The sequence below is a fragment of the Manis javanica genome, chromosome X (genome assembly GCF_040802235.1).
Source record: "Manis javanica isolate MJ-LG chromosome X, MJ_LKY, whole genome shotgun sequence".
Classification (NCBI taxonomy): domain Eukaryota; kingdom Metazoa; phylum Chordata; class Mammalia; order Pholidota; family Manidae; genus Manis; species Manis javanica.
In genome coordinates, this window is record NC_133174.1 from 132745621 (window position 1) to 132772224 (window position 26604).

Here is a 26604-nt window from a genome sequence, read left to right on the forward strand (position 1 = left end):
CTCCACCTCCCACCCACCTGCCCTGTGCGGCCTCTCCCTGCGGGTTTCCCAGCTTTAACCGCCTCCCATGCTCTCTGCTGCAGGCACGTCAGGGCACCCTGAGGCATCCTCCTCCTCCCGCCACCCCGGGAGTTTGGGCTTCCGTCCTTCCTCCCGCATCCCCTGGCCGTCCCAACTGCCTCACCACCTCCCTGTGCGTCAGAACCCTGGCCTCACCCCTGAAACATGACTCACAATTTCAAACCTGGAGACCTCATCTTCGCCAAGATGAAAGGTTATCCTCATTGGCCAGCTCGAGTACATGAAGTTCCAGATGGAGCTGTAAAACTGCCCACAAACAAACTACCCATTTTCTTTTCTGGAACTCATGAAACTGCTTTTTCAGGCCCAAAGGACATATTTCCTTACTCAGAAAATAAGGAAAAGTATGGCAAACCAAATAAACAAAAAGGCTTTAATGAAGGTTTATGGGAGATAGATAACAATCCAAAAGTGAAATTTTCAAGTCAACAGGCATCAACTAAACAATCAAATGCATCATATGATGTTGAAGTTGAGGAGAAAGAAACAAGTATTTCAAAGGAAGATACTGACCATGAAGAAAAAGCCAGCAATGAGGATTTGACTAAATCAAGTGACATAACCACTCCAAAAGCTGCCAGAAGTGGAAGAAAGAGAAAGGCAGAAAAACAAGTAGAAACCAAGGAGGCAGGAGTAGTGACGACAGCAACAGCATCTGTTAACCTAAAAATGAGTCCGAAAAGAGGACAACCTGCAGCTGCAGAAGTCAAGATTCCCAAACCGAGAGGCAGACCCAAAATGGTAAAACAGTCCTGCCCTTCAGAGAGTGACACGGTAACTGAAGAAGACAAAAGTAAGAAAAAGGGGCAAGAGGAAAAACAGCCTAAAAAGCAGCTTAAAAAGGATGAAGAAGGCCAGAAGGAAGAAGATAAACCAAGAAAAGAGCCAGACAAAAAAAAAAAGGCAAAGAAAGAAGTTGAATCAAAAAGGAAAAATTTGGGAGAGGCGGAGCCAAGATGGGGGCGTGAGTAGAGCAGCGGAAATCTCCGGCCAAAACCACATATACCTATGAAAATATAACTAAGACAACTCTTCCTAGAATAGAGACCAGAGCACACAAGACAACATCCAGACCACATCCACACTTGCGAGAACCCAGCGCCTCACGAAGGGGGTAAGATACAAACCCCGGTCCAGCGGGTCCCAAGCGCCCCTCCTCCCAGCTCCGGGCAGTAGGAGAGGAGTCAGGAGGGAGGGAGAGGGAGCGTAGGACTGCTGAACACCCAGCCCCAGCCATCCGGACCAGAGCGCAGACACAGTGCATGCATGGGGTCCTGGATACTAGGGAAACAGGCCAGCAAGACCAGTGAGAGGGTCCCTGAGGCCAGCACCTGAGGACAAGAAAAAAGAGCAGCTTTTTTGTTTTTTATTTTGTTTTGTTTTGTTTTGGCAAGTGCTTTTTGGAAGTCTTAAAGGTACAGGGCGAGACACTCCGTCCAGAGGCAGGGAATCTGGGGATCTCTCGGCACTCTAGCCCCCTGGGCAGCAGGGAGCACGGAGGCCCCTTATGGAAAGAAATAGCCTCCCGGCCGCTCCCCCTCCAACAGGGCTCCACCATTTTGGAGCGGCAGCCCAAGCCAGGCCAGACCCACAGCAACAGCGGAGATAAACTCCATAGCAGCCGGGCAGGAATCAGAAGCCCTGTCTGCATGCAGGTGCCCAGCACAACCCACTAGGGTCACTGTTCTCCCAGGAGAAGAAGGCCACAAACCAACAAGAAGGAAAGTTCTTCCAGCCATCACTCTTGCCAGCTCTGCAAACTATCTCTATCACCATGAAAAGGCAAAATTACAGGCAGACAAAGATCACAGAGTCAACACCTGAGAAGGACATAGACCTAACTAGCCTTCCTGAAAAAGAATTCAAAATAAAAATCATAAACATGCTGACAGAGATGCAGAGAAATATGCAAGACCTAAGGGATGAAGTCCGGAGGGAGATTACACATGCCTGGAAGGAGATTGCAGAAGTGAAGCAAACCCTGGAAGGATTTATGAGCACAATGGATAAGATGCAAGAGGCCATTGATGGAATAGAAACCAGAGAACAGGAACGCATAGACGCTCACATAGAGAGAGATAAAAGGATCTCCAGAAATGAAACAATATTAAGAGAACTGTGTGACCAACCCAAAAGGAACAATATCCATATTATAGGGGTACCAGAAGAAGAAGAGAGAGAAAAAGGGATAGAAAATGTCTTTGAAGAAATAATTGCTGAAAACTTCCCCAAACTGGGGGAGGAAATAATCAAACAGACCATGTAAATACACAGAAGTCCCAACAGAAAGGAACCAAGGGGGACAACACCAAGAAACATAATAATTAAAATGGCAAAGATCAAGGACAAGGAAAGAGTTTTAAAGGCAGCTAGAGAGAAAAAGGTCACCTATAAAGGAAACCCATCAGGCTATCATCAGACTTCTCAACAGAAACCTTACAGGCCAGAAGAGAATGGCATGATGTATTTAATGCAATGAAACAGAAGGGCCTTGAACCAAGGATACTGTATCCAGCACGATTATCATTTAAATATGATGGAGGGATTAAACAATTCCCAGACAAGCAAAAGTTGAGGGAATTTGCCTCCCACAAACCACCTCTACAGGGCATCTTACAAGGACTGCTCTAGATGTCAGCCCTCCTAAAAAGAGCACAGAACAAAACCCACAACATATGAAGAATGGAGGAGGAGGAATAAGAAGGGAGAGAAGAAAAGAATCTCCAGACAGTGAAAATAACAGCTCAATGAGTGAGCTAAGTTAGGCAGTAAGATACTAAAGAGGCTAACCTTGAACCTTTGGTAACCACGAATTTAAAGCCTGCAATGGCCATAAGTACATATTTTTCAATAGTCACCCTAAATGCAAATGGACTGAATGCACCAATCAAAAGACACGGAGTAATAAAATGGATGAAAAATCAAGACCCATCTATATGCTACTTACAAGAAACTCACCTCAAACCCAAAGACATGCACAGACTAAAAGTCAAGGGATGGAAAAACATATTTCAGGCAAACAACAGAGAGAAGAGAGCAGGGGTTGCAGTACTAATATCAGAAAAAATAGACTTCAAAACAAAGAAAGTAAGAAGAGATAAAGAAGAACACTACATAATGATAAAGGGCTCAGTCCAACAAGAGGATATAACCATTCTAAATATATATGCACCCAACACAGGAGCACCAGCATATGTGAAACAAATACTAACAGAACTAAAGGGGGAAATAGACTGCAATGCATTCATTTTAGGAGAATTCAACACACCACTCACCACAAAGGATAGATCAAATGGGCAAAAAATAAGTAAGGACACGGAGGCACTGAACAACACAGTAGAACAGATGGATCTAATAGACATCTATAGAACTCTACATCCAAAAGCAACAGGATATACATTCTTCTCAAGTGCACATGGAACATTCTCCAGAATAGATCACATACCTGCCCACAAAAAGAGCCTCAAAAAATTCCAAAATTTTGAAATTCTACCAACCAATTTTTCAGACCACAAAGGTATAAAACTAGAAATAAATTCTACAAAGAAAACAAAAAGAGTCACAAACACATGGAGGCTTAACAACATACTCCTAAATAATCAATGGATCAAAGAACAAATTAAAATAGAGATCAAGGAATATATGGAAACAAATGACAACAACAACACAAGCCCCAACTTCTGTGGGACGTAGCAAAAGCAGTCTTAAGAGTAAAGTACATAGCAATCCAGGCATATTTAAAGAAGGAAGAACAATCCCAAATGAATAGCCTAACATCACAATTAACGAAAATGGAAAAAGAAGAACATATGCGGCCTAAAGTCAGCAGAAGGAGGGACATAATAAAGATCAGGGAAGAAATAAACAAAATTGAGAAGAATAAAAGAATAGCAAAAATCAATGAAACCAAGAGCTGGTTCTTTGAGAAAATAAACAAAATAGATAAGCCTCTAGCCAAACTTATTAAGAGAAAAAGAGAATCAACACAAATCAACAGAATCAGAAATGAGAATGGAAAAATCATGACAGACTCCACAGAAATACACAGAATTATTAAAGACTACTATGAAAACCTATATGCCAACAAGCTGGAAAACCTAGAAGAAATGGACAACTTCCTAGAAAAATACAACCTTCCAAGACTGACCAAGGAAGAAACACAAAAGTTAAACAAACCAATTATGAGCAAAGAAATTGAAACGGTAATCAAAAAACTACCCAAGAACAAAACCCCCGGGCTGGACGGATTTACCTCAGAATTTTATCAGACACACAGAGAAGACATAATACCCATTCTCTTTAAAGTTTTCCAAAAAATAGAAGAGAAGGGAATACTCCCAAACTCATTCTATGAAGCCAATATCACCCTAATACCAAAACCAGGCAAAGACCCCACAAAAAAAGAAAATTACAGACCAATATCCCTGATGAATGTAGACACAAAAGTACTCAATAAAATATTAGCAAACTGAATTCAAAAATATATCAAAAGGATCATACACCATGACCAAGTGGGATTCATACCAGGGATGCAAGGATGGTACAACATTGGAAAATCCATTAACATCATCCACCACATCAACAAAAAGAAAGACAAAAACCACATGATCATCTCCATAGATGCTGAAAAAGCATTTGACAAAATTCAACATCCATTCATGATAAAAACTCTCAGCAAAATGGGTATAGGGGGCAAGTACCACAACATAATAAAGGCCATATATGATAAACCCACAGTCAACATTATACTGAACAGCGAGAAGCTGAAAGCTTTTCCTCTGAGATCGGGAACAAGACAGGGATGCCCACTCTCCACACTGTTATTTAACATAGTACTGGAGGTCCTAGCCATGGATACAAAATTAACACACAGAAATCTGTGGCTTTCCTATATACTAACAATGAACCAATAGAAAGAGAAATCAGGAAAACAATTCCATTCACAATTGAATCAAAAAGAATAAAATACCTAGGAATAAACCTAACCAAAGAAGTGAAAGACCTATACCCTGAAAACTACAAGTCACTCTTAAGAGAAATTAAAGGGGACAGTAACACATGGAAACTCATCCCATGCTCGTGGCTAGGAAGAATTAATATCATCAAAATGGCCATCCTGCCCAAAGTAATATACAGATTTGATGCAATCCCTATCAAATTACCAGCAACATTCTTCAATGAACTGGAACAAATAATTCAAAAATTCATATGGAAACACCAAAGACCCCGAATAGCCATAGGAATCCTGAGAAAGAAGAATAAAGTAGGGGGGATCTCACTCCCCAACTTCAAGCTCTACTACAAAGCCATAGTAATCAAGACAATTTGGTACTGGCACAGGAACAGAACCACAGACCAGTGGAACAGATTAGAAACTCCAGACATTAACCCAAACATATATGGTCAATTAATATTTGATAAAGGAGCCATGGACATACAATGGAGAAATGACAGTCTCGTCTCTTCAACAGACAGTGCTGGCAGAACTGGACAGCTACATGTAGGAGAATGAAATTGGACCATTGTCTAACACCATACACAAAAGTAAATTCAAAATGGATCAAAGACCTGAATGTAAGTCATGAAACCATAAAACTCTTAGAAAAAACATAGGCAAAAACCTCTTAGACATAAACATGAGTGACCTCTTCATGAACATATCTCCCTGGGCAAGGAAAACAACAGCAATAATGAACAAGTGGTACTATATTAAGCTGAAAAGCTTCTGTACAGCAAAAGACACCATCAATAGAACAAAAAGGTACCCTACAGTATGGGAGAATATATTTGTAAATGACAGATCCGATAAAGGCTTGACGTCCAAAATATATAAAGAGCTCATCCACCTCAACAAACAAAAAACAAATAATCCAATTAAAAAATGGGCAGAGGAACTGAACAGACAGTTCTCCAAAAAAGAAATACAGATGGCCAACAGACACATGAAAAGATGCTCCACATCGCTAATTATCAGAGAAATGCAAATTAAAACTACAATGAGATATCACCTCACACCAGTAAGAATAGCTACCATCCAAAAGACAAACAACAACAAATGTTGGCGATATTGTGGAGAAAGGGGAACCCTCCTACACTGCTGATGGGAATGTAAATTAGTTCAACCATTGTGGAAAGCAGTATGGAGGTTCATCAAAATGCTCAAAACAGACCTACCATTTGACCCAGGAATTCCCCTCCTAGGAATTTACCGGAAGAACGCAGCACTCAAGTTTGAAAAAGACAGATAAACCCCTATGTTTATCACAGCACTATTTACAATAGCCAAGAATTGGAAGCAACCTAAGTGTCCATCAGTAGATGAATGGATAAAGAAGATGTGGTACATACACACAATGGAATATTACTCAGCCATAAGAAGAAAACAAACCCTACCATTTGCAACAACATGGATGGAGCTAGAGGGTATTATGCTCAGTGAAATAAGCCAAGCGGAGAAAGAGAAATACCAAATGATTTCACTCATCTGTGGAGTATAAGAACAAAGGAAAAACTGAAGGAACAAAACAGCAGCAGAATCACAGAACCCAAGAATGCACTAATAGGTACCAAAGTGAAAGGGACTGGGGAGGATGTGTGGGTAGGGAGGGATAAGGGCGGGGAAGAAGAAAGAGGGCATTATGATTAGCATGCATAATGGGGGGTGTGGGAGAAAGGGGGGGCTGTAAAACACAGAGAAGACAAGTAGTGATTCTACAACATTTTGCTATGCTGATGGACAGTGACAATAAAGGGGTTTGTGGGGGGACCTGGTATAGAGCAGAGCCTAGCAAACATAATATTCTTCATGTATTTGTAGATTAATGATAACAAAAAATAAATAAAAGAAAGAAAAGGGGGATTACTCCCTGATAGGATAAAACTAACTAAATCAATGATTAATGCATGCTTTAAATATCCTTAATTTTGATCACTTAAAGGGTGTCAGATGATCAGCTATGGTAGTACATTTTTCTGATAATATTCCTTTCTCTTAAAATAAAAAAAGCAGTTCCTGTGTGTTGATCTCCAATAAGTTCTTCACAATGATATAAAGGCATATCAAAGTGTGGGCAAAGGGTTTGTGTTTATACAGAGGATCAAAGCCTAATTTGGCTACCCAGAAAACGAATTAAGATATGATATGAAGAAGAACTTCCAACATCAACATTCTCTGGAAGAGTCATTCCAGAAGATGACCATCAAAAAAACTTCAACAAAGATCCTTGTGCTGTTGCAGTTGTAGCTGCACTCATCCCACCGGTTCCTGGACTTGCCATTGGAATGAAGAAGGAGATATCTAAGCTGGCCTGTGCATACAGTAAAACAACAAATTTGACTGGATCTATACTGTCAGAACTCAACCAAGAATTAGGAGAAGTGCAAGTTGCAGTGCTCCAAAATCTTGTGACTACAGACTATCTACTGTTAAACGTCAATGGATTCTCGTCTTCAAGGGATACATGCTGAAATTAAAAATTCCCTCAAAATTGATAATCTTGATGTGAACAGATGTATTGAGGCCTTGGATGAACTTGCTTCATTTCAGGTCACAATGCAGTAAGCTCAGAAACATACAGAGATGATCACAACACTGAAAAAATATATGGCGATTCAAAGTTAGTCAGCTTATCATGGAAAAGTCTACCATGTTGTATAACAAGTTTAAGAACTTGTTTTTGGTTGGTGAAGGAGACTCTGTGATCACACAAGTGCTGAATAAATCTCTTGCTGAACAGAGACAGCATGAGGAAGCGAATAAAACCAAAGATCATGGGAAGAAAGGGCCAAACAAAAAGCTAGAGAAGGAACAAACAGGTTCAAAGACTCTAAATGGTGGGTCTGATGCCCAGGACATGAACCAACCACAGCATAATGGAGACAGCAGTGAAGAAGGCAAAGCAGCCACGAGGCCAGCAGCAAGAAAAAGCCATCCAGTGAAGAGAGAGAGACTGAAATATCTCTGAAGGATTCTACACTAGATAACTAGGTTGACATACCTGGAATACAAAGAACATTTGAGAAGTTTCTAATGGTTTTCACTTGAAATACTTAGATTGCAGAAAGTTTTACATTTTTATAAGCTTAGGTTTTGATGTTTAAAACTTGTTTTGAGGGAGAAGTAATCCCTTTATCTTTGTTTAAACATTGCTACTTGTATAAACCTTTCCTTTTTTCCCAGATACTGTGGGTTTTGTGCACAGTTTTTACAAATCTTGGATTTATCAGACTGTCTTTTCACTGTGTGGGTTTTGTAGAAGTCATACATTTTTATGATAGATAAAAATGTTACTTCTATACAACTACTCTCTCCTTTTATCAAGTTAATTTTTATCTCAGTCTACATTGTGCTACATTATCCTGCTGCTTTGTAACGTGTGGTCTGTATACCTTTTTGTATGACTAGATAATTCAATGTGAACTGACAATTCTACAAGATAGAATACTCACGCTAACTTTTGATGGTAATTTAGGTTTTTTGGCTGGGAATTAAGTGAAGTCATAATTTTCCTGCAGAGAGCAGAATGGGGTATAATAGAGGAATGGATCTGGCTTTAGGATTCAACCACCCAAGATCTTTTGCAGGCACTAGTAGTTGAAACTGAAAACTAAAAGATAAAAGTTTATTTTTGAGAAATGTCTCAAATTTCTGAATGTTTCTAAAGTCATGCTCATTAAGGAAGTCATTAAGTATTTTTTTAATTGGAAAAAAATTCATAATGCTTATAAGGAAACCAACTCATTTGAAAACATGGCTGGGGAATTTTTATTCCTGTATCATACATGTGATAGTACTACAAAAAGTGAAAATGTTGCTCTGAGTCAGGAGACCAAATAAAGGAGTACTTTGACGGTCTGTGTATACAAGTATATGGACTAAATCAGGGTGAACCAAGGTTAACACAAAATTTAAGAGTAACTTAACAGATAGCATTTTTGTAATATTAGGTCAGTTGGTGGTTAAAACACTTGTGATGTTAACTCTGAATATGGGGAAAAATAGCTTAATATCAGTGTTTGCATGTGACATGCATTGTATGTTTTGACCTCTCAAATAATTGTTTTCATCTACAGATGAAAAGTGTGAATAACTTCAATAATAGTTTTGCTTTTGAGAAGTCTTTGAATGGGAACTAAGACCCACTGTTTTCTATTACATTATATCTGGTACTGAGTACAATTTAAATTTGGGCAGATTTATTCTAGTTAAGCCATAAGTGTCAACATGTAAACTTGTTTTGATTAAAGGATTTTTCTATCAAAAAAAAGATATATGCCTATATCTATTGCCACATTATTTACAATAGCCAAGATATGGGAGCAACCTAAGTATCCATCAACAGATGAATGGATAAAGAAAAGGTGGTACATACACCTAATAGAATATTATTCAGCTGTAAAAAGAGAGAAATCCTGCCATTTGTGACAACATGGACAGACCTAGAGGATATCATGCTCAGTGAAATAAGCCAGGTGAAGAAAGACAAATAACATGTGATTTCACTTACTTGTGGAATCTAAAAACAAAACAAAACAAAATGAATGAAATAGCAGTAGGCTCATAAACACTGAGAAGTGGCTGGTGGTTACTACCATGGGCGAGGGTTTGGGGTGGGTGAACTGGGAGCATGAAGAGGATCAATGGGCATAAAAATTCTCAATCATAATAGAAGTTGGTCATGGGGAAGGTAGTACAGCATAGAAAATATAGCCACTGGTTCTGTAACATCTTCCTATGTTGACAGATAGTAACTGCATGAGTGGGGGTGAGGATTTAATAAAATGGGTAACTGTTCTGGGTTGTAAACTTGAAACCAATATAAGATTGTACATCACGATACTTCAATAAAAAAAGGTCACCAAAAAAACTTAGCATCACACCAATTAACAGGAGAAAAACAAATTTAATTTTGTACCCATGGGAGTCTCAACACAGACATGAGAGTTTCAATGACAATCAGGCAATTGAGGGTGGTATGCCATGCTGAGCTAAGAAGTGGGTAGGGGTCTGGAGCTTCAAAGGGAAGGAAGACAATTCACAGGAAGATGGGAAGAGCAAATGTTTGATAAACAAATGCCTGTTATGCCCTGCAGAGACAGTGGGACACTGAGAGGAATTTGGACAAACAGGCCCTGTGGAACGCCCCCCAGCTTACCACACCTAGCCCACAGTCTGTAGTTGTCTCTGGTAATAGCTCTCTTCCTGGACCACTATCTAAATTTTTAGGGGCAGTTAACAGGAGGTAAAAAGTTCTTGCTGAGTCTTTTGGGTCTTGATTGTCTTCAACTCAAAATAATCCACATGCCAAAGTGGTACATTTTGGGGAGGTCTTCCCTGAACCTCTTCAGTTGTATATGTGAAAAACTGTGATGTACAAAACCTAAGATTGAAAAGGAGATGGCAGATGGAGACTAGATGGTCTTGTGGCCATCATTCCCCATCATTCTTGAATTAAACTGAGCCCTCTTTGGTCCCCTTCATGCCTGGCTCACTACATGTAACCTGCTTGAGGTCCCTTGAGTTCTCTTTTACATTGCCTTTTTAATCCATCCCTTCTCCATTTCCCCTGCCCCTGGTGCAGAGCCTAAAAACTGCTTAGATGACTGGAAGTGTCATATAAGTGAAATCTTTGTAGCCCTGCACATCCTGGAAGAGTAATGCTCTTGAAGTGCACTCTGCCATACTACTCAAAACACCCTAATGCCTCCCCTTGCAGAACAAATGCATGACAAATTTTTCCCCAGTCAGCTCTGTCCTTATCCACGCTTCTGTGATTAGTTGTGCTAAAGTCATACTAATAAGAATTTCATGAGCTTAATCTGTCAGATTCTGGGCAAGGGTTGAGATTCTGGACAGAGGCGGACAGACTTCTTCAGGGAGACTCAGTGATACAGTTCAGGGGCTGAGCCACTTCACCATCCAAATGCCAAAAGGAGGCCCAGAATTGGAGCCCTCAGAGGTCCTTCCAATAGCAATGCCCTGGCACCCTAACAACTTGAAGCTTTGGAGCAGCCAGAAACAGTGTGTGTGGTAGGGGCATTAGCGTTCTCATGACAGACAGTGAAGGAGGTGAAGCTTGTCCCAAGGGGCTCTCACATGGACAAGCACGAACCACAGAGGGAAAGATATACAGGAGGTGTGGTGACTGCGGCTGCCTAACTGGTTTAGATACATGTGAAGCATAACTTCGGGGACTCCTCAAATAACAGGAGGATTATGTTATTTTAAGACAGTTGACTCATGACAATCTATCAATTCTGTAGAGATTCATGCTATCCAAATTTGGATTAAAAAAAAAAGACTCTAATACTCTTGGACTTTGTCTCCAGAAAGTGTTATATTGGGTTTTAGTCTAGACCAAGAAGAGAACACTTTTATTTTCTCGTAGCTGCTCCACACAAAAATGAGTTGCCAATTAGATTGGGTCAAGGCTTGAGACACCAGTGAGGCTGTGTTTAATAGCGACCTGAGTAACTGTGTACAGTCATACACGTGGATGTGCTTTTCTTTCTCACCCTCCTCCATCCATACTCCTGGGTTGGGAAACTGAGCTGGGCCTGCCTCCTAGGGGAATAAATGGCCAGCTTAACCTCTTTTTCTTCTCATCTACATCATGCCTTCCATGGTGAGCTGAGCCAGGATCTGGTGCCAGTGGAGTAGGTCTGGAGACCTTGTTTCCTCTCATGTATAAGCTATGAGAACTCCTCCATTACATAGCCCTCTGCAGTCCACTGGTGGTTAGAGCTGGGTTTAGAGGGAGGAAGAAGCTATCTCATTCCACAGTAACACATACCCATGTTAGTCATTCTTAATTACAAAGTTCACAACTTATTTCGAGGATGAATAGCTGAATTACTGGCAACTAGACAAGATTTCCCAGTCCATTATCAGTAAAACACTGTCACCTCAAGCTGTTCAACTCTCCTCTGAAGTAAGGCTTCCTTAAATATCTGTTTGCCTAAGTCTCAAACCATCCATCTGAGATATGTGAGATGCTTGTCAAAAACAAACAAAACACTGTCCTCACTGCTAGGCATGCCAGAGACTTTCTTAGCTACAAAGTGCTTGGTTTTCCACAGTTGATTTTATAGCCTCCTCTCAGTTCCTCTCTGGTGAACTTGGCCTTCCCATTTCAGCCTCTTAGCTAACCAGTCTGTCAACTCAATCTCAGTGGTTGAGATAATATTGGTTGCCTATAGTATCTCATGTACTCTCAGCTTTGTCTTGTCCATGAAGAAGCTGTGACCTCTGTAGATCTTGTTTGGAGCTATGCTTCAGTTAATAGAAATGCATCCCACATAGGAATTTCAGTACTCATGCCTCTCTCAAACATTTGACAGACTCCACGTGGTTATTTCATAGCATCTGCCATTAAAATTCTGTTGCCACTTCTTTGTCGCAATCACCTCTTTCCTCGTCCCTTGTAAAGTTCTTCACAGCTTGCATCTGATGTGTTGCATCCCCCAGCACACACAGGACCAGGGAGTGGTTGGGGGCAGAGGGAGCAGTTCTTTAGCACTTATTTTCTCAAGAGAATCCAACTGCTCTCATCTCTCCTTGGAAGATGGGAAATGCAAATCTGCCCACTCATTCGGCATGTATTCATTGACAATCAGCTACATGCTAGATACCGTTCTAGGCAATAAGAAAAGAGCTGTGAACAAAGAAACAAAGGATCTCTACCTTCATGGAGCTTACGTTCTAGCACGTGAGACAACTAAGATCCTAAAAAAAAAGAACCAGTAAAGCTTATCCCTTTACAATTGTAAACACTTTATTTATGCTTCATCGATAACTCAGTGAGGCAATGGGACATGTTAATGAGCTGCCTTATACAACCTCTGTGATTACCTCCCCCACTGGCCACTCATAAGGAACCAGAACTAATAATTCTAGCTGCTCTCTCACTGAGGCTGTAACTTAACTCATGACCATAAGCCATGTGCTGCGGCAGTTTACCAGAGAGGTCCCTAATTAAAGAATGTTTCCAGCACTAGTCACATAATCATAAAGTGGCACTTGGTTTTTTTCTATTTGCCATTTCCCTTTGCATGCCTGTCTCTCTCAGGAATGTCAAAAGGAGGAGGGGCTCTGGGCTAAACTGGATTAGAACATTCTTGGATTCTTGACCTAATGCCACTCACTCTCAAATCTCTTCGCTATTTCTGACAGACCTCATTTTGTAGTCATGGTCTGGATTAACTGTTCTCCAAATTTTCCTTTTTTAGGTTCTTGATCTAATTCCCCACTGCTGCCACCTTCCTTCTTTAAACACGTTATACTGAGATGTCCCTTTCCATTTTTTCTTAAAAAGCACTCTCCCTTCGCAGTAAACTTTCCCATGAGCAAATGAGATTAGAAGTTGCCAACCCCTACTCACCTCCTCCCATTAGTTACTGACCTCTGCCATCTTCAATGCCAAATAACAGTTATTTATTCATGTACCCAAATAATACTTTACTGAGTGGCTACTGATAGGTACTGGTCTTGATGCCAGGATAGAACACTGACTAAATTAAGAAACATCCCTGCTCTAAGGAAGATTATTCCCCTGAAGGAATGTCTACAATAAACAAGCACAATACCCCACAAGGCGAAGCATCTATGCAGGAAAATTAAGCAGGTGAGGAGGGTAGAGTGACAGAGGGAATATTCAAGACAAGAGTAGCTGTTAAGTGCCACTGATCCTGCTCCACACTCCAATCTCAGTAGCAAAGCTGCTTCCAGGCCATAAAGATGGGGAAATGTCTGAAAATGGCCAAATACAGGCACCCTGGCACTAGAAACTGTTAGGTAAGTCTTAACCTCTGCCAGATGATATTTTTCTGCTTTATTTTCTGATACCCTGATTGGCATTTCCCAGCTCTCTGTCTTCCTTTCCCCAAAGGGCATGCCACGGGTTCCCATGACCTGTGCTTCACTCCCACACTGCTCTGCATTGCCCTTGTTGACCTGCCCTTATGATATATGCTTTGTCTTGGAAAATCCTTCTCCAGTTTCCCTGCAAAGGTCATTGTCAACCTAGACAATCAAAACTGCAAGAGAGAAAGTTTCATTCAGCTCATCTCTAAAAGCCTGCATCCATTTGTAGAGAAACCTCCAGCCATTAGAACACGCAGTCCCTCATGGAAGCATTTTAAGTCTTACTTCTTGAGCTGGGACACATATCTTTGAACCACACTTCTTAACTATTTAAAATACTGGCTTAAGCCTGCACAAGTTCACTTCCTATTTGCTTCCCTTGCTCCTCCAACACTTTCATTAAAAAACTATCCATTACTTGTTGGTTGGTTATTTTGGAGCCAAAATAACTTCCTTTCCTTGGGTTCAGATCAGACTTAAAATGCTCCCTTCTCTTCCAAATTTCTTATATTCTAGGACAGTGCAGGTTTTGTGAACCAAATTTTATGTGGGAGATCAAAATTGTATGTATATAAAATGATGTAATTTCTAAAAATTGTAATTACAGAAAGTGTAATTACTAAATGGATCACTGCTCATCAGAAATACCAATGTTCATATGAGGAAATGATATGACATTATTTCTACTTCCTGGTCCTCCCTCCACTTCTATATGCTGGGGAAGATGCCTTTGTTTTATGCCTATAGCTACTCCACCACACAAGGGAATCCTGCTCCAAGAGCTCAGGGACAATATCCCTAGACTATAAAAGTTGATAGAGCTGACTTGTTAGTTTGAAACGTTCTCACTCTTAACCCGCCCCCCACACTCGAGATTAGGCCAGTGTTTCCCCAAAGTGTAATTTACTATCACCTGCATTTGAATTGCCTAGTGTGCTGATCAAATATATGTGAATTTGGATCTCACTTCAGACTTGCTGTAAAAGAAGATGGGGAATGGGAATCAGTATTTTGCAAGTTCCCCCGGTAATTCTAATGCACAGTAAGTTCTGAGACCCAGTGGACAATTGGAGAAAGCCTAAGCAAATTTGCTTATTCAATCTGATTTTCATAATGGGACTAATGCCTGCCTCTCCAGCCTTATTTCTGCCATTCTCCTATGTGAACACCTCCGTTCATCCATTCATTTTAATCACTGAATGATTAAGCTATGCATTGTTTGTACAATGATGTACATGCATTATTCCAGGCTCTGGGGATGTAGGAATGAGCAAAACATTCATTTTTGCTCATACTTTCTCCTCTGTGCCTCCCCACCTATCCCTTAAACCATGGCATTCTATCATAGGTCTTGTCAGTCTGTATAATTTCCCAGGGGGTCTAGTAGGTTTGGTCTGCTGTAACAAATTAGCACAGACTGGGCACTTAAACAATAAACCTTTATTTCTTACATTCTGAAAGCTGGGAAGTCCAAGATCAAGGCACCAGCAGATTTGGTGTCTGCTTACTAGTTCATGGATGGCCAACCTCTCCCTATGTGCTCACATGGCAAAAAAGGAGCAAGTGAGCTCTCTACAGTTTCTTTTATAAGAACACTAATCTCACTAGTGAGGGTTCCACCCTCATGACCTAATCACTTCCCAAAACCCCACCTCCAAATACTGTCACATTGGGAATCAAATTTTGCCATGGTCTGAATGTTTGTGTATCCCCCAAATTCATATATTGAAATCCTGACCCCCAAAGGTGATGCTAACTAATAGGTGGGGCTTTAGGGAGGTGCTTAGGGCATGAGGATGGAGCACTAATGGGTGGGAGTAGTGCCTTATAAAAGAGGTCCCAGGGAGATACCTAGCCCCTAATAACATGTGAGGACACAGCAAAAAGGTGCCCACTATGAACAGAAAGTGGGCCCTCACCCAAATACACCTATGCTGATGTTCTGATCTTGGACTTCCCAGCCTCTAGAACTGTGAGAAATTTCTGTTGTTGACAAGCTACCCTGTCTCTGCTATTCTGTTACAGAAGCCTCAAAGGGCTAAAACAGTTTTCAAGATACCAGTACGACATCACGGCACTAAGTGATCAACTTCCATGCCTTGATACCTTCTCTATGCTGACAAATAGCAGTTGTGTATTTCCCATCTACTTCTCTCTCCTGATTTCCAGAGTTGTATAGCCATCCTCCTGCTGGACACTACCACTGGAATTACCCACATGCACCTTAAACTCACTGTGTTGTAAGCTACCTGGAAAACCTGTCCTCCGTTCCTACTACTTACTGTTCTCCCAGTGCTTCCTTATCTCAGCAAGAAGACTATTTATCACTCTGATCTGTCTTTTCCTGCCCATCCTCCCCAATTTTCCATAATTACATCCTGCCAGTTGTATTTAAGTGAATTTCAAATTGCAGGCTTTCCCTGCTGTCTGAAAATATAGAGCATTCCTATGAAACTTTTCGTAAGTCAAAATGGCGTAAAGCAAAAAGGCAAACACCATTAATTGATATGGAAACGTTTTTGAGCACCCCCAGAACTAAAAAATCACCTCTTAGGCTTTTCTGATACTTAGGACACATGCTGCTAATGCATAGACAAAGTAAATGCAGATGAAGCAAAGATGCTCAGAGACACAGGTCAGAGCTCTGGCAGCTTGATGCTGAGATGCTGCGTGTGGCTCCTGGGAAGGAGTTTGAAGGGGCTGCTTTCCCTCGGCTCAGGGTACATGCTGCCTCTACACTGGCTTGCTGCAAAACAAGCACTGAACATTATTTTTGCTTTTAATTTTTGTTCATAAAAGTGAAAATCCTCTACAGATTTCTTTCTGTTAGCAAAAACAGGTACTAGTGTAGGTCTTTCATAAACATCAAGTGGCACAATGCAAACTTTCCCAATTTCCCCCAAACCCTGCACTAGCTTAGACTAGGACATCACCTCCTCTTGCCTAAAGGAAAGCAACTTCTCCCCTTAATTCATCATCTTATTATGTGTAATTCTACAAGTAGTATTTGTTCTTTGTCACAGGTCAAGCATATACAGGTTTATGAACAATTTAAAAGCCTCCTATTTGTCTCTTTTAATTTCAGCTTCTGAAGTAACCTGTGTTAACAGGTGAATCTCTGAACCTGTCTTCCTAACTTCAGAATTGTCCACACTCCATCCATTCTTGGTGCCAAAGCCTCGTAACTACCCTTTTGGTGTTGCAAGTAAGTCACCTCACTCTCCTGCTTATCTACAGGATAAATGTGAAAATCCTTTAGCAGGGAGGATATTTACTTCCCCTATAATCTAGTACAGCTCTCAGTACAAAGATTAGTGGTCACCACTGAGCTTTTGATTATGGGCATGTTAAAAAGGATTTTAACTTCTCAGTGTCATACAACTGGCCATATATACAGATAAAATCTCCATGTGTTTCCTTGGAAAGGCAAAGATAGGGAGAAAGAAATTGATAGCACTTTTCTATATACCAGACTCAGTACTATAGGCTCTGCATGAAACTCTTCATTTGATCTTTACAACCATAGGTGTAAGGAGTGTTATTATTGCCATTTTCCAAATGAGGAAACTGAAGCTCACAGAGATCAACCTAAAAAGTTAAATACCATAATTTGAACCCAGTTCTGCCTGGATCTAGAGGCCCTATACCTGACCATACTGTAATCTTGCTGAAAAAAATTCTGCAATTCTACACCACTATTTCATATCAGAGAGGCACAATGTAGACCCGAAGTCCACATGAGGCCAAGGACTACACGACATCCACAATACCAGTCACATTGCAGATCCTGAGATGTTTCACATTACAGTGTTTCTCCTGAATCACTCAACCACCTGACAAACATCTGCTTCTCTTATATGATTATCTAACCCCTCCTACTGATGGCCTTTATTTCTTTTTGACAGTTGGGATTCTAATCATGTCTCAGCTTTTTCCTGGCATATCTGGTTGAGCTAATGCCAACCCTAGCATAATTCCCTCTCTTGCACTGTTCCTTTACTACAGCTACCTTCTTCTTGCTCTCCCTTCGTATGCATTAACTTCTGAAATCTCAATTTTAATTAAAGATTATAGTTTAGAGATAAGTGCCAAGCTCTTATGAAGTAAGGGGATTTTCTGGAGCAAACACATGCACATGAGACTGTTAATCTGAGACCCAGGTGTTCAAAAATTCAAACTGATTATGTATCCAAGAACACAAGGCTCTAAAGCAAACCTGTTTTTTAAAAATAATTTAAAAAGTATGCAATAACTATTAAGCTATGGGGCACAAAATATACATACACACAATTTTGTTGATACTACAATACATAGAAATGCATTTTATTTTCAATAAAAACTTCACTGAGCTCATGCTGTGTTCAAGGTACTAGCAGACAAAATAAGAAATGACACAGAGGAATCTAAGATAATAGTAAAAAAGGTAGGAAAAAGAGAAAAACAAGCTGTAAACAAAGATTCAAATGAGGTAGGCACTACTACTGGTTACTGATATCAGAAAAAGTTTCATCTAAGTGTCAGTACCTGAACCAGCCCCAAAGGAAGCACAAACGCTCAACAGAAAGAAATGATGAAGAAAGTATTCCAAGCAGAATCATCTAAGTACACAGAAGTGGGAAAGTGAGGGAGTGATAAGAAATACAGTTTGGCTTGAGCACAGGATATATCTAGGAAGGAAATGGCAGATAAGCCTGCACAGACTGCCATAGGAGGTCTTAAATTCCATATGCAGGAGTTGGAACTGGAATTTTTATGTATTAGAAAATGTAGAATAGAGAAGTGTGATTAAAGCTCCACTAGAAATAAATCTGGAGTGGCAAATGAATTAGGATGACATAGAGATAGAAGGCCATTACCGAAATCCAGGCAAGAGTCAATTTATTCAAGAAAGAACAATTTTTACCTGGATCCCTACAACAGCTGCCTACTGGTTTTCCTGTACCCATTTCTCTGCGACTCCCCCCCACCCCGCCACCTTCAACAGCAGCAAGCCAGGAAATAGAAGACAATGCATTCATTCTAGGAGACTTCAACACACCACTCACTCCAAAGGACAGATCCACCAGACAGAAAATAAGTAAGGACACAGAGGCACTGAACAACACACTAGAACAGACAGACCTAACAAATACAGAACTCTACACCCAAAAGCAGCAGGATATACATTCTTCTCAAGTGCACAGGAATATTTTCCAGAACAGACCACATACTAGGCCACAAAAAGAGCCTCAGAAAATTCAAAAAGATTGAAATTGTACCAACCAACTTCTCAGATCACAAAGGTATAAAACTAGAAATAAATTGTACAAAGAAAACAAAAAGGCTCATAAACATGCTCCTAAATAATCAATGGATCAGTGACCAAATTAAAACAAGAGATAAGCAATAAATGGAGACAAATCACAACAACATCACAACTTCTGTTCATCCCAAATGAACAGTTTAATGTCACAATTACTGAAACTGGAAAAAGAAGAATAAGTGAGTCCCAAAGTAAGCAGAAGGACAGACATAATAAAGATCAGAGAAGAAATAAATAAAACAACAGAAAAACTCCATGAAACCAAGAGCTGGTCCTTTGAGAAAATAAACAAAATAGATAAACCCCTAGCCATACTTATTAAGACAATAAGAGAATTTACACACATCAATAGGATCAGAAATGAGAAGGGAAAAATCATGACGGACCCCACAGCAATACAATTATTAGAGAATACTCTGAAAATCCATATGCTAACAAACTGGATAACCTAGAAGAAATGGACAACTTTCTAGAAAAATACAACCTTCCAAGACTGACCGAGGAAGAAACAGCAAATCTAAACAGACCAATTCCCAGCAAGGAAATTGAATCAGTAATCAAAATACTACCCAAGAAGAAAATCGTCAGATGAGATGGATTCACTGCTGAATTTTATCAGACATAAAGGGAAGACATAATACCCATACTCCTTAAAGTTTTCCAAAAAATAGAAGAGGAGGGAATACTCTCGAACTCCTTCTATGGAGCCCACATCACTCTAATACCAAAATCTGACAAAGACACCGCAAAAAAAGAAAACTACAGACCAACATCCCTCATGAACATAGATGCAAAAATACTCAAGAAAATATTAGCAAACCGAATTCAAAAATACATCAAGAGGATCATACACCATGATCAAGTGGGATTCATCTCAGAAATGTAAGGATGTACAACATTCGAAAATCCATCAACATCATCCACCATATCAACAAAAAGGACAAAAACCACGTGACCATCTCCATAGATGCTGAAAAAGCATTCGACAAAATTCAACATCCATTCATGATAAAAACTCTCAACAAAATGGGTATAGAGGGCAAGTACCTCAACATAATAAAGGCCATATATGGCAAACCCACAGCCAACATTATACTTAACAGCTAGGAGCTGAAAGCTTTTCCCCTAAGATCAGGAACAAGACAAGGATGCCCATTCTCCCTGCTTTTATTCAACATAGGACTGGAGTTCTTAGCCATGGCAATCAGACAACACAGAGAAATAAAAGGTATCCAGACTGGTAAGAAAGAAGTCAAACTGTCACTGTTTGCAGATGACATGATAATGTACATAACAATCCCTAAAGATCAGGGGCATTAAGATTAGTCCAAATAATGTAGTGGGGGAGCACAGGGAAGGCAGAGCAACACAGAGAAGACAAGGAGTGACTCTATAGCATCTTACTACACTGATGGACAGTGACTGTAATGGGGTATGTGGGGGGGACTTGATAATGGGGGGAGTCTAGTAACCACAATGTTGCTCATGTAATTGTATATTAATGATACCAAAAGGGAAAAAAAAGAATGAGAAAAAAATAAAATAATAAAATATAAAATAAAATAAATAAAATAAAATAAAATAAAATAAAATAAAAAGACTTGTTCGTTGATCAGGTTTTGAGGAAAAGACAGAAATCACATGATGACCGAGCTTTCAAGCCTGCCTGAAAGGGTGGCATTGTCATTACACAAAGTAAAGATTCTATGTGAAGGAAAGATGACAAGAATTTTAAAACAGTTAATTATTTTTAATCTTCACAACCTTCTCCTTATATTTAAAGCCTGTTTTTTTATTCAGTGCACAGGAAGCCTAGTTTTAAGTCTTGGTCAAAATGGAAAATTTGGAAGTTTCAGCTTGGAAACATCAATTCTCAAAATAAGCAGTTTCATCAATAGTGTCGTAAGGATACACTGGACTACAAATAACCAACACCAAACTACAGCAGCAGTGTCAACCCTCCCATTTTCGTATGCCTTCTTCACCAATTCCTTCTTAGTCCAACAAACCCAGAGACTGGTAAATATTTCTCAAGGGGAAAGATTTAACATAGGGAGAAATATACTAAAAGGAAAGCAAAATTGAACTACATAAATGTACCCAAAAAAGCAAGGCAATTTTTGTGAGCTTTGGGTATTAGGAACACTCACTAATCTTCTGAAAAATGAATTCATGGACTAGATATGATTGTAAGTGATAAGGTAGCCTTCCAGAATAAAAACTAAAAATTTAAGTATTGTTTTAAAAGAAGCAGAAACCAATATGCATCTCTGATGGTTAAGTTGGCTTCAAGTTTTTGCAAACATCACTTTGAGCCAACTTTCTACCTTCTGAGCCTTCCTGCCGGCTATGATTTACATCCATGAATGGTGCTCAGGCACACATGCCCAATTTTCTATGGCTACTCAGAAAACATTGGCCTCAGAATATGGTATTCTTAGGGGCTTCCCAGAACTTAATTAAAATTCCCAGCTGACTAAGCTGACTTTAAATACTGCCATAACAAAACTTACTAAAGCTCTTCTGCAAAAAAAATATGACATTAATCTCAAGTTCAGCCACTATCAATCATACTTGAAACACTGCAAGTGCCATAATTCATATTGAACCTGTCTCTACACTTCGCCAAGTGTTGTCCAAACAAAATTTATATTTAGGAAAATGAGCAATTCATTTGGAACAGTCTTAACAGATCAAATACATTTGTGTTGGTAGAAAACGATCTTCCAAAGAGTCACTGAGGCAAAACAAAGACCTTCTTTGAGGCACCTGACTTGGTTCAAACACACACCCAAAGTTTTCAAAAAGTAGTTCCCATTTACCTTGTCACCTGTGAGATTTCACCATTCCAGTGATATTGGAAGTTACATTGTTTAACAGTTTAACAACATAATAGGGAGGTACTATGTCTTAGTTGAAAAATAAATGGATTTTGGACACAGATAGACCTAGACTCAAATATCAGCTCTGCCACTTATTTACTGTATAATTTTTGGCACATAATGTAACCTCCTTATGCCTCAGTTCCCTGTGTTTTCAAAAGGGATTATACCACCAATACCACTTAAGTGCTGTAAGAATCAAATGAGAAAATAGACATAAACTAGAATAATGCATGATATAAGGTACAAAGTAGACAGATTTTAGGTAATGTTTCCTTTATTCTGCTGGAAGGAAACAGCCATACAGATATCGAAAATGCCACCATCTTCCTGCAACGTTTGCATTTGCTTGTACAAAACATCTCCAGAACACAGCCCCAGGGAACATCCTGAAGTCTTTATTTCTCATCTTTTCTTTTACTTCTGTTCAGATTCAAGTTAATTTATCCTTCTATTCTCAAATCCACTTTGTTGTAGCCCCTTTTACTTCCTAAGGTAGAGCTTAATTTTTTCCTTCGGAAAATCTTCCCTGCATCATGCAAAACCACTTAGTAACCCAGTTCACTTCATTGCTATATAATCTGATCTCCCCTACAGATGTTCAACTCTTTGAGAGTGGAGCCAGCATCTAATTGAATTTTCCCTGAGTGTGCTAAGTTAATACCAGTTGATGATGCCAGATGGTATGAAGCTGGTGTTAGAGCTGTAGTAGAGGGGACAGAAGTAGTAAGAGAGGTAGTCAAAGAGATTACCATGAGCTTGACCATGTAAGTTTAAATTTTATTCTAATTTTGATGGAAAGACAGTAGAGGGATGGCAAATCCTACTTCTATTTTATAAGGGCCACTCCTGTTAAGTGGAAAAATCTATTTAAGAGAGTGAAAGAAAAGAAGCCAGTTCCATTGCTATTGAAATCAACCAGGAGAGAGATAATGATGGTCTAGACTCGGGTGGCAGAGGTGGCTGTGTAAGAAGTGGGCACATCTGAGCTAGAGCCAACATAGTTTGCTTATGGACTATATAAGAAAAGATTCAAGAATGATTCCAAGGTTTGTGACCTGGGCAGCTTGATGAGTGATGATGCCACCTGTTGAGGTAGGGAATGCTTTTCCCTCCTAGATAGGATTTATCTTTATTCATTTTATTATCCCCAGTGCTTAGTACAGTGCTGATACTAAGTAGTATCCAATAAATGAAAGTTGAAGAAATGGTCTGCTAGATTTCTGATAGCAAAAATCAGCCATAATATTTGAAATGTTTCCTGTGATTCTCTGTGCTTTAACTGAACTGAAACACACATCCATTGTTAGTACAACATGGAAAGAAGGTGGGCTTTCTCTTCTGTGGGAATAAAAACTCTCAATGTCTGGTTAGTCTTCGGAATGTTCCAGAAGCCCAGATAATAGTCTTTCTTCATTCATGTATATCAATGCCATGTATCATGCCACCATAGTGATATCTACTTAGGATCTAGGAAATTCTGAAAAATTATAAATTACTCCAAAGGATGGTCCTGAGGCTGTCAGAATGAGATGCTTAGCACATAGGATTAGTCAAGGATTGTAAGTTTACTGAGGACAAAGCCTATGAGTGACTTACTTATCTCCATACACAGAAGAGTGACTTGCACATATTAGGTACTAGCTGAATGTCTGTGGAACTGAATAGCAGAAATATTGCTATATAATTTTTACCTAGTTTAGTAGGAAAATATGTATGTGTAGAAAAGGAGTGAAATTAACTATGATAAAATGATTCACCTACAAAAAATTAAAGAGTAAATTATGGTGTCTTCTAGTGCCATCTACTGCTTAATTCTTGAGATACAGTATGAGCCTAACTGATATCTTTCAGTATTGTAATGGTACGCATTCTTCAGATTAAAATGCATATAACTTCTCTAGTACAGCCATATTTTGGTACCCACTCAGTACTAAAATCCCTTATATCACTAGGTCTAGAGCAGGTTACTCAACTTCATCATCTTAGATAGAAGTACTAAGTGGGTATGAGATAGTAATAGTAGAAATGATAATGCAAAACATAAATATTTAAAGAAATGATATGTAAAGACATCAAAGTTGGAATTGGGGTCTTTTGAGCCTGATGGCATGACTTCTCTATCAGGACCCATGATCAAATGCTCACAGAAGATCAGTAGCAATTTCCTCACCAAAATAGTTCTGGAGGGATTATTCATGAGGCACCTGGTCAATGGTGGCAGCAGAGTACAATGAAGGGAACCCTAAACAGGAGTCAGTTAACAAAGGCTAAGACATCTGTTAGACATGGTAACTGAGGTAGTCCCAAACCACTGAAATTATTTCCTCATTTGCACAACAGAGATAAGAGCACAAATTCTACCTAAGTTGAGGTTTTTCAAGAGGCTTGAATAAAGTAATGCCTGTGAGTGTGCTGTGTAAACTAGAAAATATAATTCCTTATCCTGATAAAAGGCTTTCTGAGCTGTTAGCAATTCTGCTGTACTCAGTCAACCTCTTTATCCTTTCAATACCTTGAATTCTTCAGAAGAGCTGAAGAAATGCAAGTTCTCCTCAGGAGAAATACAGATAGGACACGTTAGAATGTCTTGTTTGAATCGCGCGGTCAGAAATTCTAGTCTGGATCACCAGCAGCTTGAGGGACCTCTCTGTTTCCCATTCCACTATGGGACTCACAGGCTAACCCACAACAGAACTTACTGCATGGGTCTCCTAGTTGTTACCAGTTGGAGAAAAGGACTAAACAAAAGAAAAAGAAAACTGAAATCACTCTATTCTGGAGAGAAATTTCCAAATACTGAGCTGACATTGCAATGGCACGCTTTCATCTCCATCTGTGCTGGTCTGCTTGTACAATCAACACTTATTGTCCAGGATTTCAAGCAGTTTAAAAAATATTTCTAGAAATATAGGACCCCTTTGACTTTTAATCAACCTCTCAGTAGTCACTTGCTGTAACAGACAAATGATAGAAAATGCTTATTCTTTTACCTCATTTTTTTCCACAGTGAGTCACAGATTGGCTGGGTTTGTGGGGTTTTTTTAGGAGAAAGGGTCAGAATGGAAAGAAAATTCTGAAATTATTTGCAAGGTGGCTTTAAATGACCATCTAAAGTAACTTTCAGCTGTTTTTTTTAAGCTAATATTTTTTAAAACTTTATTAAGGTATAATTCACACACCACAAAGTTCACTCCTTTAAAGTGTACAATTCAGTGTTTTTTAATATAGTCACAGAGTTGAGCAACCATCATCAGTATCTAATGTTAGAGTATTTTAGTCACCCCAAAAAGAAACTTCACACCCATTAGCAGTCATTGTCCATTCCTCATCCCCTCACATCCCCCTACCATAGGCTACCACTTACTTACTTTCTGTCTTTATAGATTTGCCTATTTTGGACATTTCATAAATAGAATTATATAATATGTGACCTTTCATGACTGTCTTCTTATACTTAGCATAATGTTTTTAAGATTCATCCATGTTGTAGCATGTATCAGTATTTCATTTCTTTTTATCATCATCATATTCCACTGTGGGAATACCATATTTGCTTATCCATTCACCAGTTGATGGAAATTTGGGTTGTTTATACTTGCTGGCTATTACAAATAATGTTTCTATGAACATTCACATTTAAGTTACTGTGCAGACATCTGATTCTATTTATTTTAGCTATGCACCTAGGAGTGGAATTGCTGGTTTTCCCCAAAAGTTTTAAAAATGGTGATTTGGAACAATTATTGTAGAGATGGATTTTTTTGATAAAATAATTGGAATTCCTATAAAACTACTGTAGGCATGTAAGAATTGGTATTAGAAATATTTAATTTAAAGGTTATGAAGATTGAAAGATTATTTCTCTCTCAAATATGAAAGCTTGCAATTAAGCTCTTACCAACTTTAACAATTCGAAACAAATTGTAACTGGTCATTATAAGTTAAGTTTTCTCCCATGTGTTTTAGCATTGCTATTCCCTATTTATGAATTTCATTATAGTCAAATTATAAATTATAGTAAGAAGGATTGCTATGTCAGATCATAACTTTCAGGCCATTTAGAAGTTTAATCTACAAGGCTTAAAATAGCTGTATTGTTATATCTGTGAATAACTAAATGAGCTAATAATGTATATAGAATATAAAAACAGATGAACATGAAATGTGCCTGCAATTTCATTCATTCACTAGGAATAAGAAATGCAGATTTGCTACAAATATCACAAAATACTTTGCTTGTTTTGCTTGAAAATGAAAGCACTGGTTTTAAAAGGATCTTCTTAAGAGTAATATTAAATACATTTAACTGAACTGATTCATGCTCTAAAATAACTGCATTATTGGTCTCACCTAGAGTAGAAAGAATAATCAGAAGCTGAAATCCGAGGACTTCATAAAGCAGAGTGTTGGAGGGGTCTTCTCCACTCCGGCCCACTTCAACCAGCAACCTGTTCACAGTGTGACCAGTACGTTCT

General features: G+C 39.2%; 1 pseudogene; it reads left to right on the forward strand.

Annotated features, from left to right (window-relative positions):
• Positions 1 to 211: 211 nt before the first annotated feature.
• On the forward strand, positions 212 to 8177 carry LOC108393058 (PC4 and SFRS1-interacting protein pseudogene; annotated as a pseudogene).
• Positions 8178 to 26604: the final 18427 nt, after the last annotated feature.